Here is a 17,597-nt window from a genome sequence, read left to right as displayed (position 1 = left end):
CACTTTTCACTTTAAACTCATTCTCGTTTTATGCGCCCCCAGGCTGACTGACACGCTACAAAAATGTGATGCCATCTCTGCAAACCCTTTGTGTTATGAGAACATTGTCCTTTTGGGAAACTTAAACTTAGGAAAGGACGTTATGACTGATGAACGGGCATGGAAATTCCTGCAGTCAATGGTGTTCTTATGATTCACCTCCAAACAGTAAAGAAATAGTTCCCATATGAGACATAATATTAATAGGATGATTTTCAAAAACTAGGTCAAATAAAGTCGTCACAAAAAGAAAACTTTCAGTTAAAGCAATGACACACTTGTGTATATTTTTTCAATGATGGATTCAAAGAATTCAGTGAGAAATTCAAGCAAGCAGAACATCAAAATTGCATTCCCATAACAAGATCTAATATTTGAAAAATATTTACCTATCTTTAATTAGGTAATTTCACACGTCAGTTGTTTCTTCTCTTCTTTTGATGACCAAGGTAGGAAATTCAGTCAGCAGAGTTTTCTAAAGTAAGTCAATTGGGCATGCAGATTTTTTTTTATGTAGCTCAAGCACATTCACTTCAGGTAAAACTGCAGAATATTCATTGGTTTTCAAATTAGAAAATGCTGTCCGCGTGGACGTGTTTACGAAAATAACAAAAAAATCTTCAGTCATCATGTAAACAGGTTGTCGGAAAATACCTTATTATTTACGATGGAATACAGGTTGATCGTCAAATACATCACAGGCAAAATCCAATATCAAAAGTTGGGAGCTTGGACAACTCTTTACTTAAAGCGAACTGAACTTAAACTGGTGAGCTTATCACATAATCAGGACACTGCCACAAAGATCAAGTGGTTGTCACTGTGCAAATGAAAATGGATGCATGAGAGTAGGTACCCATGACTAACCTATCAAACCCAGTCCAACTCCACCATTGTATTTGGCCTACAGTCAGTTGGGACTAGCCTCTATCTTTTAGTAACTCCCACATTGATAGACTGCCTACTCTCTGAAAGCAAGGAGCACCAAAGCTGAGTTCAGATAACCAAAAGCAATTGTCTCCAAGATTCAGTCTCCAATCCAGATTTGGGGGGTGGATAATTATTATTCAAGGAGATGATGACCTCAGCATCCCTTTGGGAGCTGACCATTTAATTCTTCATGTTCATTTTGTTTGAAAGTCTTGTAGAAGTGATCTAAAACAATTACCAAGGTTCAGACCTTAATCCTGTCTTCAACATTGTGAGACATTGGGTTGTTGGTTGAGTGGAGGGTTAACTGTGCTTAAGCAACAGCTACAGGGTGAAGCAAAGTCACTAAATTAGCAAGCGCTTAACACTCTGGTAGCTTGGCACAAACACAGTCACGCTTAACTAGGAGGCAATGGGTAAGGTATTTATGCAGAGCACAAACAGTAATTAAGTGGAAACACAACACAAGAAAAATCTCACCCCAATTTAGAAAAATAGAATCAATTTTAATAAATAATTTCACACCAACATGACAAAAAGCCAAACAGTAGAACCAGAGTAATGAATTTTTAAACACAAAGTAAAAATTAGCACCTAAAATATCAAATCAACAACCACGGACATCCAATTATGCTACATGGGGTGTCAGACATGACTGCCTTAAGGTGGACTTCGCCTCAGCTTTTTGCTTACCTCATTTCTCCTGGCTCTGTGCATATTACCACTGCTAACCAGTGCTAAAGTGTTTGTGTTCTCTCCTCTAAACATAGTAACACTGGCCTATCCCCAATTGGCATATTTAATGTACTTGTAAGTCCCTAGTAAATTGCAATGCAATTGCCCAGGGATGTAAATTCAATGCTACTTTTGGGCTTGCAGCACAGATTAAGCCACTTACTTAAGCAGTCCAACCATTTCTCAGGCCTGGCACTGCAGAACCTGCATCTGCAGGTATACACTACTATGTCAACCAGGCAAAGTAACCCTTTTGGCAGGCCCAACCCTTCAATTTTTATACATAAAACCCACCCCTAAGGTAGGTCCTGGACAACCCAGATGGCAGTGTGCGATGAATTTAAAAAGGCAGGACATGTACTTTTTTAGTATGTATGGTAGTAAAAATCTCCCAAAGTACTTTTTTCACCACTGCAAAGTCCAACTCTCCCATAGGGAAAAATTGGGATTACCTTATTACATCTTATAAGTGTAGTTCACAATCGGGAAGAGAAACTTTTCAAGGTTGGTGTCTCTGAAATTGCAATTTAAAATCACAACTTATAGTGAAGTTGGATTTTAAATTGCAATTCTGAAAATACCATTTTTAGAAACTTGCCATTTTCTTACCCATTGGTGCCTGCTGCCCATTTCCGATCATTTGTCTGGGATGGGTGACAGCTGAGCTTGATATACTGCCCCTAGACAGTCACACACAATGGGAACTTAGGACGGGAGTGAGGAGCTGGCCACAGCCTCACTTACACCCAAGTAGGCTGTGTCCTTCATTAAGAAAGTTCCTTTTGATATTATTCGCTATTTTTATTGCACTAATTTTACTTTCAGAATAGTGTTGAATGCGAATATGTGTATACACCAAATGATCTCTCCAACAGAACTATTCACATGCTTCTTTGCTGCATTTTCTTTTGTGTTTTGGAAAATACTTTGCTAAAATCTCTCCCTTTAGTGATGTGATTAGAAAGATAAATCTTTATTTCCTGTTCTATGGTAAATACAGACAACTAGGACCATCTACACTATTTCTCTTTCTTCAGTAAGTCCATAACATCTGTATTCCCTATCCTCACTTTGCCCAGTAACATTACTGCCATTTTTATAATTCACTTTTAAACTCTTTAGTCGTCTAATCCATGGACGTTGTGAGAGTGTGAATTTTCTAACATGTTTTGGTATATTAATTATATAGTGAATTAACATGCAAAAATGGGTGACTTTTGAAAACGGTTGCCACAGTATCATTTCTGTTCTTAGGTGAGGAAATTTTAATGAAACGTTGTGGTTATTTTCCATAGTTCAATGCTTACATAAAAGTGTGTTAGATGATTTAACAGATGTGTACACAGCTACCCCTGTGGGTTGCTATGTTATGTCTTACAAGACCATATTTAATCAAGTTCTTGCATAAGTTGAATATTCTATTGTCTGAAAATGTTACTAATACGTGGTTTCTTCCTCGAGAAAGAAAGTGGATGTAGCAAGTGAGAAAGTTTCTTCCTGAGTAAAGAAGTTTAGATGGGATGGAACAATGGAGCTACAGACGAGACGGAAGAGGAAAATTTACTGTTGAGAATATGTCCTGGTTAATGTGACGTTGTTGCATTTTAGGTTATCAATTAGAATTATTATTGGCTGAATCGTAACCACCCCATGTACTGACCAATCATAAGATTTTTGAAGATTAGTATAACAACTTTAGTAGGATTTTTCTTTAGTCAGATTTAGAGAGGGAGAAAGACTTTTAGAAGATTGAGAGAGACTCGAGATTTTTATGACAAAGTTCCTGATGTTCCGAGTCACACAAGAAGTTTGGGTTTAACTATTAGGCCCAATTCTCTGAAGGCTTACCTGATGGTGTCCCCTTGCTGAAGTACACTGCATGCTGTTGTTGCTTGGGTAATGTATAGTATTGATATGTTATAGGTGTCTCTTTTGCTTTGCAGGTGCCAGCGGACTGCTGTATACTAATAATGTTTTTTTATAATAACCCGAGTTAGAGTGATTTTTCTAAATTTGTTTTACTAAATTCTTTTACATGAAGCCCAGCATGTTGATGCAAGTGAGGGTATTAACTTTGAATGCTCAAGATTTATATTGACACTTTTTGAGTGTTTGTACTAATGCATACCTTGCCATTATTACAGATTCTAGTATTGCTAATCAGTGTTATTATTTTAGAGATTATTTGCTTGATTGTTTCGATTAAGCTCAGATATATAAGACGGTCCAATAAACCACTATTAATTGTATATGTTTATCACCTGTGCTTGAGAGTTATCTTCGTGAGATTAGAGTTGTTAATTTAGGGAAATACATTTTATAATTCTTCTCACTAAACTGGTGTGGTTATTGTTTGAGGTTTAAGATCCTTGATTGTATTATTAATGATAATTACATTCCTCATTGATGACATCCCCTCATTCCTATGTTGTGTCGATCTATTGACCTCTTGCACAGAATCCACTATTTAGTTTAATCAATAGCTAGGATTTGTGGTACTGCAGCAACGTCAATTCACCGAAATGCCAGGGGTAGCAGAAGTGAAATCACACGCCCTTTCCCCTCCACTTTCACTCCCACACACATATTTCTACATACACACTCTCACCCGCAAGCACACCCACAACATACACTTAAAAATATTTTCACTTACCTCAGATGCCATGGAAGGACATATTCCAGCTAATTCTACTCCATTTTTATTACACTAACAGTGAATAATATATTATCATTTGATAGAGTCAAAACAAGTCTCCAGATTCTCTTCATCTATGCAGACCAAAAATCAGGCTCCAGCCCGTCTAATGTATCAGACATTTGGCTACTTACATCTGTAGTTCATAACTTTCTCTCCATCCTTTTTAATGAATCATACCATGTCCACTGCACTTAGATTACCAACAAGTTTTATTTGGAGTCTCAGATGGATGTACTTTGCCACTCCTACTTCAAAGACACCCAACACTAACTAATGTCCAGAAACTCAATTAACACATAAAATAGCATCAGATCATAAAATCTAAATGCAACATCAAACTACCGTAAAGTGACTCAAAGTGATGCCTAAAGTGAAACATACACTCAGCCACTGAGTTGTACCAAGTGCCAAAGTGACAGCCTATGCATCATTATTGACTTCAGAAAGCACTTTGAAATCAATACTGGCTTCAAGATTACTTATGGCAAGGAAGAGGTAGAATGGGGTAGACGTATTCTGTCTCATATACACACTTGGTAGTTGTTGGTTAAAATTAATTCCAGACCATTTTTTTTTTGTTATTTTAGAATGGCAGCCTAGTGGCCATTAAGATAATATCAGAATATCATGCTTTTATGGCACCCAGCAAATTCCAAATGTGGTTTCTTGGTGCCAAGACAAACCTGCCATGGTCTACTAAAATAGGAGCACTTCATCTCTTTGCAGAATATAGCACAAGTATCATTGGTGTATACGTGTGAGGGGTGAGTTTGACACAGCTTATTGTTTACTAAAGCTGTCCTTACAAGACTAATAATACTTATTGGATGATGACCTCCAGTTGACTAGAGGCATAATGAAATTGGATTATGTGAGAAACTGGGTTCCTGATTGAGGGGGTTGAAACCCTACTTAAGCAGCAATGATCATCCTTTTTAGGGTAAAGCACAAGCAAACCCCGAATTAACCTGTGCTCTAAGCCCTGGTAGCTTGACCCAGAGCAGCCAAGCCTAACTTGAAGACAATGTGTAAAGTATTTATGCAGCACTTTAAACAGTAATAAAGTGATAACACCACACAAAAAGGATTCCACGATAGATTAGACCAATAGAGCAATTTATAAAAAAATATAACCAGATGAAAATGACAAACATCCCATCGGTAGAACTGGGGATATGCAATTTTAAAGATTTCAGTGAGATTAGCAGCAAAAAGCACAGTGCTCCAAATGTGGATATCTGGTCAAGCTAGAATAAGAACGTCACAAGTTCAGGCCAACTGCGATGGAGTGTGGGCCGGGTACAGGTACTCAGGCCTGCTGAACGAGAGTACTTTAAACCCTGGTTGCAGAGCATTGCGAGTTCCAGTACTGAGGATGCGTCATGCACTTGAGGCGATGCACAGGGTTCCGAGGAACTGCAAGGCTGCGAGGTGAAGTCCTGCGCCATCAATGAGGGCTTGCTATGTGAAGTCAGGTTTTGAGGATGTGTCCTGTAGCCGAGGTGATGAGTTGAATCCGAGGAGCTGCAAGGCTGCGATGCGTGATTTGAATCATCGTTGATGGTGCCCTTAATGTGAGATTTGAAAAGCAAAGACCTGCGTTAAGGAGTTGTGGTGCAAAGGTAGTTCTGATGTGGACTGCGAGGTTGATGCACAGCACCTGTACTGAGAGGATCATTGCAGCACAGGCAAAGCTCCAGTTCTTCTTGGTGTTGCCCTGAGCAGCAGAGGAGATGCAGCCCCTCAGCTGGATCCACAGATGGGTTGCTAGGCTCCTTAACACCCACTTCCAAAGGTCGACGAATGAGGTGCCTCACTTGGCAGGGCAGGACTCACAGATGGCAGAGTCCAGGTGCTGGTTTCAAGGTGGTTGGAGCCTTCTGTCCCTGAGGGTCCAGTCAGAAACCCAACTCATTCTTGGAGTCTTTCTAGGGTCCTGGGTTGAATAAATGCATGTTAAGTCATTCTCACCCAGGCAAGAGGGCAGCAGGTCAGCACAGCAGGCAGCAGTCCTTGAGGGGAGCAGTCCAGCGCAGTGGCAGTCCTTCATCCTGGCCATCCACAGGCCAGAAGTGTACTGAAATGTTTGTGTCTGAGGTCCAATATGTATACCTGGGCCTTCCTTTGAAGTGGGAGCAGCTTCTAGAAGTTTCCCTTTCAGGTTCACATGTTTCCTGCCTTCCCTGTCCTGGCTCCAAACTAACCATAGGGGAGTATGCAGCCCTTTGTGTGGAGACAGGACAGCCTATTCAAGTTTAAGCAGGGATGTGCCCAGCTCTGCCCTCCCATCCTCCCAGTGATGGCCCGTCCAGCTACACCTAACCTCTCTATGTTGTGTGACTGTCTACGAGCTCAACTGTCAGCTACACCCAGTCCATGTGACCCAGCAACAGACTGTAGGCACTAAATTGCCAACTTTCTAAAAGTGACGTTTTCAAACTTGGAATTTAAAATACGAGAGGGAATTTTTCATTACAAATCCAAAGACAGAAAGCATTAACTGGTCACCTGTTCCCATTTGGAAGTTACAGCTTATTAAATGTAAGAAGGTAAGTTTAATGATATTCTATGTGAAAAGTAGGCCTTCCAGTAGTGAAAAACAAATTTACGAGTTTTTCACTACTAGGACATGTGAAACGTAAAAGTACATGTCAAACTTAATAAATAAACTGCATCCTGACCTTTATGCTGTCCAGAGCCTACCTTAGGAATCATTTATTTATTAAAAAGGAAGGTTTGGACCAGGCAAAAAGTTTCTCTTGTCAGGTCGAAATGCCAGTTTAAAAATGCACACACAGGCTGCAGTGTCAGGCTTGAGACTAAAGGGCTACTTAAGTGGATGGCACAATCAGTGCTGCAGGCCCACTTGTAGCATTTAGCTAGCGTCACTTTACTAGGGTCTTACAAGTAAATTCAATATGCCAATTAGGGATAAGCCTATTCTACCATGCTTTAAGAAGAGGGCACAAGCACTTTAGCACTGGTTAGCAGTGGTAAAGTGTTCAGAGACTTAAAGTCAGCAATGATGCCAAAAAGACAGGAGTGTTGATGGAAACAAGTTAGTGGTGATAACCGTACCAAGGATGCTGGGTCTAAAAGATGATGACCCCTAGCTGACTAGAGGCATAACGCTATTGGATGATTACCTCTAGCTGACTAGAAGCATAATGCACGAACGTGGTAAAAAGAAAAGACCTGGTTGATGGTGTCCTCTATGCATTATGCATAGATCTTTAAATTCAAGGCGTTTCTTTATCAGGAAGACAATGCAACTGTAACTTGAGTGATTTATTCTTGGTGTCTATCTCCTGAAAGGAAACAAGCAGCCTTGCTTCTTGCACCAAAAGTGCTAGAAAAGCAATGTGAGTAGCCATGTGTTGTTTGCTCCAAAATGAAGATGGCTTATTGGAAGCCCAGTCTGACACAGGAAGCAAGACCTAGATTCCTGCATAGACTTGTGGGAAACAATGAACTGATAAAACAGCAGTGACAGCTTCATCAGGGCATATTTCCAAGATCACCTGGACGTTGTTGAAGTGGATAATGTCCAAAGGCTGGGTCCTCAACTATGGTCCAGCAAATGCAACCAAATGGACAGCCTGGTTCAACCTGCTCACAAATAATGCTAGGCATCTAAACAAGGAGGAAGGAGGACAGAGAATGGACAGCCTTACAATATTTTCTCATAATCTTATTAAGATGCCTAAATTCATTATAAGTTTGCAGATTCAATAAACAAAAGAGATAACAACTAATGTTATGTGACAAAATTATTTGGAAGAGATGCTCACTTTACTTCCATGTGTGCACTGCTATTTTACCATGAGAGCAAAAATGAATCACAACAGTAAATGGTTTATTAAACTTAGTGAATATGGTAGACACTGACTTTCAGATTAATAATTTGGAACGTTCATTAAATCGTCTGTTTGCATTTAAACAAAAGCAGGCAATACCGCAGGAGAAACCTACTCAATGTGTCAGCCACATATGCACCAAAGGCCAGGTTAGCTCCACTGTGACGTAATCCTGTGACCCGCAGGGCATGCACAGATCTTATTGACACAGTGCTTAATACCCAGAGCTCCCTCAGTGAACCCCTGTGAAAGCAATCTGGCACAGGTGGACTGACTACTTAATGCTTCTGGCCCCTTAGAGTTCGGAAAAATTCCAGAAGTCTCTGACCACAATTTGCAGCCCACCCATAAGGACAGTGAGGGAACATTATATCCTGCCAGGGAAGGGATCACACACCTTTCTACTGCTCTTAGAAACAAGGACTTGTCTTCGGATCCCACTATAGTAGGTGGGGGCCCCATCCAAACTCAAATTCCTGTCTGCAGCACCTGACAACTACCATACAGTTACTAAACTGGAATATAGCTGGAATTAAATCTAAAAGGGGTGTCCCAGATTAGGTGGTTCCATCGATAAATTCCACATCTGCATTTTCCAAAAGTCATTGGCGGTAGATAACGTTCACAGGGAGGGCTTTAGTACGTTTAATATCAAGGTCAAAGCCTCGAAGGCAGGCAGACCCTAGGTTGTAAAACTGAGGTCATTTATACTGATTCTAAAGACCTTCTTGTTCTCAAACTGATTCCAAAGAGAGGGGTCCCTTCCCTTTTAGTTAACATCTACAATAGGTCTTCTCCTTTCAACAAAACTTCCCAAACCCTGTTCACTCTATATTCTCTGCTTGAAACCCATGGAGTGGGACATCATGTGGTTGTTGAGGCGACTTCAATACCTCTTTTGAACCCTAACCACCCGTGACTGAGTTGATTCAAGTGGAAGATGAAAGTAGGGGAATTACCCCTTACTCTACTCTAAGAATTTTGCCAGGATGAGTTCCGCTGCCCTGCAGATTGTAAACATAGCAGTATGCAATGGGCTAAGAGTGTGTACTGGTCGCTGTAATTCAGATTCTAGGGCCAATCCAACTTTTGAGAGGGATTACAAATGCAAAACAGCTTATATACTTCTAGATGTCAGGATCTGGCACGAGATGGCTGACATGGAGATTATTGACTGCTACGATAGCCATCACTGCCCTTTCACTCTTAAATTGAAGTGGTCTCTGATCAAGGACCTGTCCTGCCCTGAGCAAGGATCATCAAACTCGACAGTCCTGACCAATAGCAAAAGAAATGTGAACTGGGTGGGTATACCTAACATCGAGAGCTCTATGAAACAGATATATGAAAAGTTAGTGTCGCCCTGACTAAACTTATTGACTTGGATCGCACATTTCCCCAAATATCGGCAGTTAACAAAGACCTGTTTTCATCATTTTTTGTTAAAGACCTCAGTTCATGTATGAAGCCCCAAAGAACCCATGAGTCATTTACCCATCAATGTAGAGAGGTCAAAAGTGCCCGGATGAAAGCTCTAAAAAGCAAAAGTAGACGTGTTATTTCCTGTGCAAGACGGAATTATGTGAAGGTAGTGAAGATTAGTAAATTCCAATGGGAATCCAAGGTTTGGGAGCATCTCCTAGTTTCTGTGAAGGGAAAGGATGCCAGATTATTTTGGTATTTGAGCATTATGCTTGCCCTGAATACCATGTCTGGCAGTTCGGGCTGGACTGTTCCCTTGAGGAACTGGGTCAAGACGGATTTGCATATGGCTGGGTCCAAACTGGAATGGCATGGTGAGCAAAAAACTGATGGATTAAACCCAGATCTGTGACTGGGGGTGAATGTTTGATTTGTTCTACATTCCGTCCATATTCTGTTTTTACATTTGTGGCCCCAAGTGGGAAGGGTATGCCCAGACGTGGGTCCCATGCTCACCATGCCACCAGATTCAAGCTAGCCTGGCTGAAGAGGGGTGATACCCCGAAACCGGTCCCAGGATGCTTGTTTCTGGTCCAGGGCGGACATGGTCTGGCAGTTTGGGCTGAACTGTTCCCATGAGGAACAGGGTCAAGACTGATTTCAATTTTGCACAGCTCAGACTTCTCATAGCAGACACTCTTAGGAGCCCAACTTAGCCTTAAGCATGAAGGCATTGAATTGTCAATAGATATACCACGGTTTTTTAATGAATTACCTATATTTATATGACCTGTATTTCCAACATTTTATACTGTGCCTTTTTAATGTATTTCTTGCCTGTGTGTTGTGTACTTTTATGGTACTAAGATCTGAAATAAAGTATTTAAGAGAAGAAAGACAGCGCGGAACCTGCAGAGCTCTCTCACAAGCTAAAATAAAGAAATATATTCAACTCATACCCTATATGATTCTACTATCTGACAAGGTAAGGCAGTCAAAGAATTGTGACCTGATCTATACCAGCTGGCGAAGTGGAGAAGGTAGTCTTGGACATAAAGAAAGGAGACAATATGCTCTGTAAAGTCAAGTAATGTTAACTGGAATTCTGTACTCCTTTGCAATCCAGATACCAGTTACTTGTATGGTTTATTCCATTTTTCCCAAATGGCTGGCACATGTGTATTCCAGTCGCGGGTTGCGGTTGTTAAAGGGGGGGTGTATGGGGGGTGGCGGGGGAGAGAAAATATTAATAAAAAGTTTGTATTTTTTAAATAAATATACACTTACCTGAACTCCGTGCTGTGCCCCGCTCCTGTGCTGGCTGCAGGCAGGCACAGGCTCCCAGCCTGCCCTGCGGCCAATCCGGACGCTGCTCAGAGCAGCGCCAGGATTGGCTGGGAGTGCCCAGCCAGGGCGCTCCCAGTTGGACTGGGAGCCTGTGCAGGCTCTTTCCAGCCCGGCAACTGAGTTGCTGGGCTGGAGAAAGCCCTGTGTGCATGTGTGTTTGGCCGGCCCGAGACGGCTGGCCAAACACACATGCGCTCTGAGGGTGAGTGCTGTATACTCCCCCCTCACACTTGTCACCACCGTGGCCCCGCCCCTTTCAAAGAAAAGGATAATAAACATGGTTTATTATCCTTTTCTTTGAAACGTGTTTATTATCCTTTTCTTTGAAAGGTTTTGCAGCTGCCGCTGCTGGCGGGAGCGGGGGCGCGACCCTCCTCCACCCTCATGGAGGAGTTGCCCCAGATATACTCATCAGGATGCTTAGTGTGGAGAATAAACATGCCAGTAGAGGTTTGCGGGCCGTGGAAGGGGCGGGGAGGCACGGGGAGAGGAGGGAGGGAATAAACATTAAATTTAATTTTTAAAAACAACAACAAAAAAACACTTACCTCCTCCGCCGCTCCTGGTCCCTTGACGCTCCTCTGCAGGCACAGGCTCCCGCCCTGTCCTGCGCCAATCTGGATGCTGCACAGAGCAGCATCATGATTGGCTGGGAGCTCCCAGTCAGGGCGCTCCCAGGCAGACTGGGACCCTGTGCAGGCTCTCTCCAGCCCGGCAACTGTGTTTCTGGGCTGGAGAGAGCCTACAGCGCATGTGTGTTTGGCCAGCCCGAGACAAACACACATGCGCTGTGAAGGGGGAGTGCTGAGCACTTCCCCTCAGTGCATATCACCCCCTGCCCCCGCCCCTTTTAAAGAAAACAATAATAAACATGGTGACGCTCGTCCACCCACAGGAAGAGCCGCCACTGAAACATCTGCCAAGAGGGGCCATAATATCAATAATGCACCAGCATGCAACTACACCAGCTGCGGATTGATCTCCCATTGTTATTTACAATCAGACTACCTAAATGTGTGACCACTCTTGTGATCTACGACACTATAAATTCATCAGTAGTGTAAAAGGGCTGTTAACCAACGGCACTGAGGTTCAACAATAGCATACATGGGTTGATACGAGTAATTCAGAATAGCAAACCGGCTGTTACTGAAGCCTCCGCTTTGAAATAGGTTTTCTCTCAGTAGAGCCTGCAGCTGACTTCAAGGCAGTGCCTAGAATCCGCTACTTTTAAATCGAAGCGGTGTGAAAGGAAAGACGGTATCCCTACGCCACCAGCCAGCGCTCCCTTTAAGCGCAGGTTGGGGGGGGAGGGGGGAAGGGGGGGCCTAATGGGAAGATGAAAGCACTATTGAAGTAAATAAATACAAAATGTTCTCTTTTGCCTGCGAGGCAAAAAAAAGGTGACTTTTGGGTGCATATTTTTTTTTTATTTCACCGTTTTATTAGGGAAATGCATCAAGTGATAAAAAAAGGGGCATCTGTTGGTGATAAAAGCGCATCGTGAGCGAAGCTGAGGCTGAGTTTAAAATAACGAAATATACCGGCGGATGATGGGGCGCCCGCGGAGATGCGCTTTATTGTCTGCGAGGGCGTCCCGCCCGGCTCAATGTCACCTCGGAGCAGCGAACGACAATATTGTTTCAGTCAGGGCAGGAGAGGGGCAGAGGTGGGGAAAAGGACGCCCTGCGGATCTGTAATAAGGCCGACGCCGCTGAAGAATCCTCCGCTCATCACCGAGGAGCGAAACCGGGCTTCACTGGGGTTGGAAGGAGGGCCGGCGACGTCGGAGGTTTAGAAGTCTGTCAACCGCAAGCGAGAGAGGCGAACAAGCGAGGCCGTGTTTCTGCGGATGAGTCTGTTTGTCCATCTAATAAAATGTCGTATTCTGCAGAAGAGAATCTTAAAATAACCGAATGGTTTCGAAGTGCAACAGTAGAAACGGCTACAATACAAATATGCGGTAACCCCATTATTTAGAGTTTGTATGACAACTGTGATAAGAGATGGCGCTTTTTTATTTCAATGTGTAAATAATCAAACATTTGTATTCGAGGAAATAAATATGCTACTTTGGTTGTGTGTGACCCGGTTACTCACAGTGGAACCCGAATACTGCGGTTGTTATCCGTACATGGAAACTTCATCTCCGTGTGTCTTAAATTATATGGAGCTATGTGTGCTATAATAGCTATAGAACAGGGAACATGGACACTTCTGACATAAAAACAGAACGAGCAGTCCAGTACTTTTCCCAATTACAAATTCACATTTTCTTCTCTCACATTCTGGTCTTGCAATCAATTGCCAAATGGACGTCACCTTTATAACATTGTTCTGGGTACGTCACACATCGTGTTGGAAAAGGTCGTGCTGTGATAATGTTCTACTGAGAAAAAAAAACTACACTGCCGGTGGGTCCGGGACAACGATATATGAAAGGCCCAAATTAAAAGCTTTAGGAAGTTTTAAACAAGTAGTACATTTAGCTGTAGCTGGCACACATTTTCTGGGATATAACAATGCAGTTTAGAAATCATTACGTCTGGGAAACAATTAAAAATACATAAAACCGGGGCAACTGGAATATTGCAATTCCGCAACTACATTTTTTCTGCACAACTGTGTATTTGCCACACAACTCACCTAATGCCGCATAGTTTGAGGATTAAAAAAATGATTCTAGCTCAAACAGATCACAAATAATGACAAAAGTGGTCACACGCGCTGCAACATCTGGAAAGGGCCTTCACGGAGGTTGACTGGTCAAGCTTCCTGCGGTATTTGGGTGTTAAACTGGTAGCAATGAGGTGAAACTTTTACCCAAACAGTGTTAGTCAGTGGAAATGTCTTTCCACATTCTGCCACCAGGGCAATCCTCTGATGCCATCCTCTTATGCAGCATGCTAAACTATGGTACCACCAAACTCAGACTGAGGCATAGCACTGCGATAAAAGCAGCAGCCTGGGCAGAAGTTGTGCATGGTAAGCTTTTCTGAACGAGACCACTGACTCTCTCTCTCCCTGTCCCCATCACAATGATCAATCCTCAGCACTAGGAGATGAGGCTAATAATATCATCTCAGTCAACTGGTACTGTAGAGTAAGAAAGCAAAGGAGAGATCAGCTTCAAACAAGGTACAAAAGCATCAATTGTCAAGAGTCGAATGTGTGCCCTGTTTCAAGGATCTAGAATGTTATGGGCATATAACAGTTACTTTCCATCTGGTAATCAACAACTTATAAGATGGGCCTGAATGTAGCAAATACAAGGTCCGAGTCCACCTTTTGTTGGCTTGGGCACCATATTTCTAGTCTATATTCCTAAAACAATGGATGTTTATTATTTTGGGATTTTTTCGTAATTAACAGTGACTGGAGAACTTGACAGCGATAACCCTCATAACATCAGGTGGCCATCTCTTTTCTGTTGCCTTATTACACCATAATGAAAGTTCATAAACAACCTCTGCCTTCACATTTTTCATCTCATTCCCAGAGTACTTTTCCGTGTAATAAACCTATAGCGAAAAAACAAAGTTGTGTCAAGGAACACACTGATTACCCTTTAATATGGGAACCTAGGGTGCAAGACAGACCTGCCCTCCATCCCAGAGAGGAAAATATTACACGCAATTCAAGTTTCCAAGTCGGATGAATTAAAGAAGAGACAGGAGTGTGGCAAAACAATCATTTCAGGAACTCAACATAGTACAGTGATCTATTTTTGACTTCTGCAAAACCTGTCTAGATTATTAAAAATCAGAGCGGTTCTTAAACCAGGTGTGCTCTTCAAAGAACAGTTGCATATTTATTGCAAAGTCATCATGCTCTGATGAAATTACACTCAAGGGAAAGATCAAATCACACATTTATGTTAAGTAAGCACTGGATCACAGTAAAATATGGAATTGCAATAAGATATTGGTATTCACTTACGCAAGTCCTATCATAAGTCCTGCAGACAGAGGAATAACCACGTGTACTGGCACTTATCTGGCCAGTCCCATTATTCCTGCACAATGGCCATCTGAAAGAGACATTGAATTCTCCTGTTAGAATTAAGCATCAGGGAACTAATCGATTTGCATTTACATCATTTAAAGTCCTCTCACTATAAAATGGTCGAACAGATTCAACTTATTACTACGGACTAACAATGACAATCCAAAGAACAAACGTCGCTTTCTCCATCCTATTCTGCATGTTTACATCTCTTCCGATTATACAGTCAGTTATAGCAACTGTACTTATGGGTGAGTTACACACACACACATTCCTTTTTGGAATGGCAGATAACTTAGGACTTATTTGACAAACCCATATACATTTTTCAAAGACAATGTGTTAGGCCACTTCTTTTGACCAAGTTTCTTGCAGATTGGTCAGGGAGGATATAGGTTATTTGTGGGGTGGGCTGAGGGGAGACCATGGCTTGCAAATTTAAAGTCCCATAATTGCTCAACCACACAATGAAAATGAATGGAGAGATGAACACCCAACTTGCAAGTAATGCAAGACATGGTCCACCTTGAAATTCATTTCTGGTTTGTTATATATGTGTTAAGAACGTTTAGAAATTTTAGAAGAAATTAAAAGCAACACGAACAGTCAAATCCTCGAACATGCTTGAAGAACAATACCTGAAAAAACCCAAATGTATGATTTGCGAATCGGTAAAACTAGTTCACAAATCTCGCAAAACACCTATTTTTTTTTCTCTACTCTTAACTTGGGGTAAGTCACGAGTGCTCACTTTTAGGGAGCCAGCAGCAGAGGATAAAAAAGTTAAACTAATGCCACCCCGCCTCTGCATGAAAGAGTCGTCTGTATTACCCATCTTGTTTTGCTATCAACAGCGGTGTGCTGCAGGCTAATAATGTTTTCCCAAAGATCAGGGAGAGGAAAAGTTTGTGGCTTCTCTCTACCTCCACCCCATGAAACCTCTCCATTCTGGCCAAGGTATTAGGAACTTACCTAAAAACATAATTCCCAAAGTTCATCTTATGCTTGCCACCTTTCCTGAAAGAGCAAACCCAATGCTCAGGTAGGTTATTGCACACTGCTGACATCTGACGTAATCTGCTTGTCAAAAGGTCAAACCCTGACAGTGCCTACTCAGTCACCCATCCTTCTGAGGTCTGTAATAGAGTACTATTAAGCTAAGAAACGGTCACAACTGATATTCATGGTGCACAGAAGAGACAGCATTGACTGCATGATATGAAGAGATATAGATCAATAATATAATTATTTTTCTTATTATTATTTTTGAGTCTTTTCACCCCGTTCATGAAACTTAACCTTGCTCCAGGGCGCCCTATCAGAAATCCTTTTGAGGTCCACACCCACACACTCCATTGATGCTCACAGAACGGGCCCAGGAGTTGACTGGAAAAACAATAGCGCATGTGCTCTGTTAGGGGTCTCCTCATGGTGAGGGGCTAGCTGTGGCAAGCTGACTCGTCTGTTTCACCCAGAGAATTATACATTTATACCATACTTATGAACATTTCTAAGCACTACAAGCAAGAAGTCCTACTAATATCCAGTTTAATGGTGTTGACTTTACTAATCACTGAAGGGTGGAAGCATGAGTTTGCCTAAGTTAGCCTTGTCAGGATTCAACCTCACAACCTACATGTTTCCCTGTTATTGGTGAGCACAATGAGCCATCAGGTTGCTTGTCTCCAATGTAGAACATATTGCTTAATCTTGTAAGGTGTTGGCTACTGACAGCTTTATCTGTCTGCAGGCAGACCTACTTTGTCCCATATATATCATATGGAGTGGGCTTTGGGTCAGCTCATTGCTCCTGACTGGATGGCTTTACTGATCTCGGTTGATGTTTTAATTTTCCATTCTAGTGTAGCCATCTAGCATATTACAATGGTAAATATACAAGGCTGCCAGGTTTTATAATGCTAGCGCACACCACAGTGCATTCATGCACATCATCTGCCATCTTGGAATGGTTTGCCAAATGGCAGGTATGAGCGCATATACATCAAGGCAGATGGATCTTGAAGCATGTGCACACATTTGATGGGTAACAGGCCTTTAGAGCTGGGACACATTGGCTTTCTTTTCAATATTTCTACTTTGCTCCTCATTAATAAAATTCAGCTAAATAACCTTGCTTATCAATAGTCATAATGGGTCAATTTCTGTAATGAGCACTAGCGACTCAGGACATTTGTCTCTAATTAAAGATTTTACTTGCCGCCCTAAATCATGGGCTGGCAATTCTGTGGCCAGCTCGGGGATCCAGTTAGACTTGGTTTGTGAGCTGACTGAAGAATTATGTTTTTTAAGGGACAATTTATCCTGTGCACGATTTCCATTTTGTTTCACTATTATTTCTTATAGTTCACTGAGCAAGGAGAGAAGTGCTACAACTGGAGCAGTCAGACTTGGAGCATAGGGGCTTTCAGTAGCTTTGTTTGATACATCCTACTATGTCTCGTATCATGTTTCAAAGTAAGTATGAGGGGTTAGAAAGAAAAAAAGAATAAAAACAGTCTTGTTAAAAACATTGAAGCAGTAGAGGGAATTATTCTCTCTCCTTC

At 41.9% G+C, this 17,597-nt stretch overlaps 1 protein-coding gene across 3 annotated transcripts in view; it reads right to left on the bottom strand.

Annotated features, from left to right (window-relative positions):
- The window catches only part of KLHL29 (kelch like family member 29), a 1,044,731-nt gene that overhangs the window by 865,439 nt on the left and 161,695 nt on the right, over positions 1–17,597 (bottom strand). For 2 of the 3 annotated variants that reach the window (XM_069236009.1, XM_069236010.1), the window contains exon 2: positions 14,968–15,058. The exons of the other annotated variant lie outside the window; for it this stretch is intronic. The gene's annotated coding sequence lies outside the window, so the exon portion shown is untranslated. The remainder of the gene's footprint in view (positions 1–14,967; positions 15,059–17,597) is intronic. 3 annotated transcript variants of the gene reach the window in all.

This window comes from Pleurodeles waltl, chromosome 5 (assembly GCF_031143425.1).
Source record: "Pleurodeles waltl isolate 20211129_DDA chromosome 5, aPleWal1.hap1.20221129, whole genome shotgun sequence".
Taxonomy (NCBI): Eukaryota; Metazoa; Chordata; class Amphibia; order Caudata; family Salamandridae; genus Pleurodeles; species Pleurodeles waltl.
The sequence above is the reverse complement of the archived record's forward strand: the minus strand, read 5'-3'. Positions and strand labels throughout refer to the sequence as shown.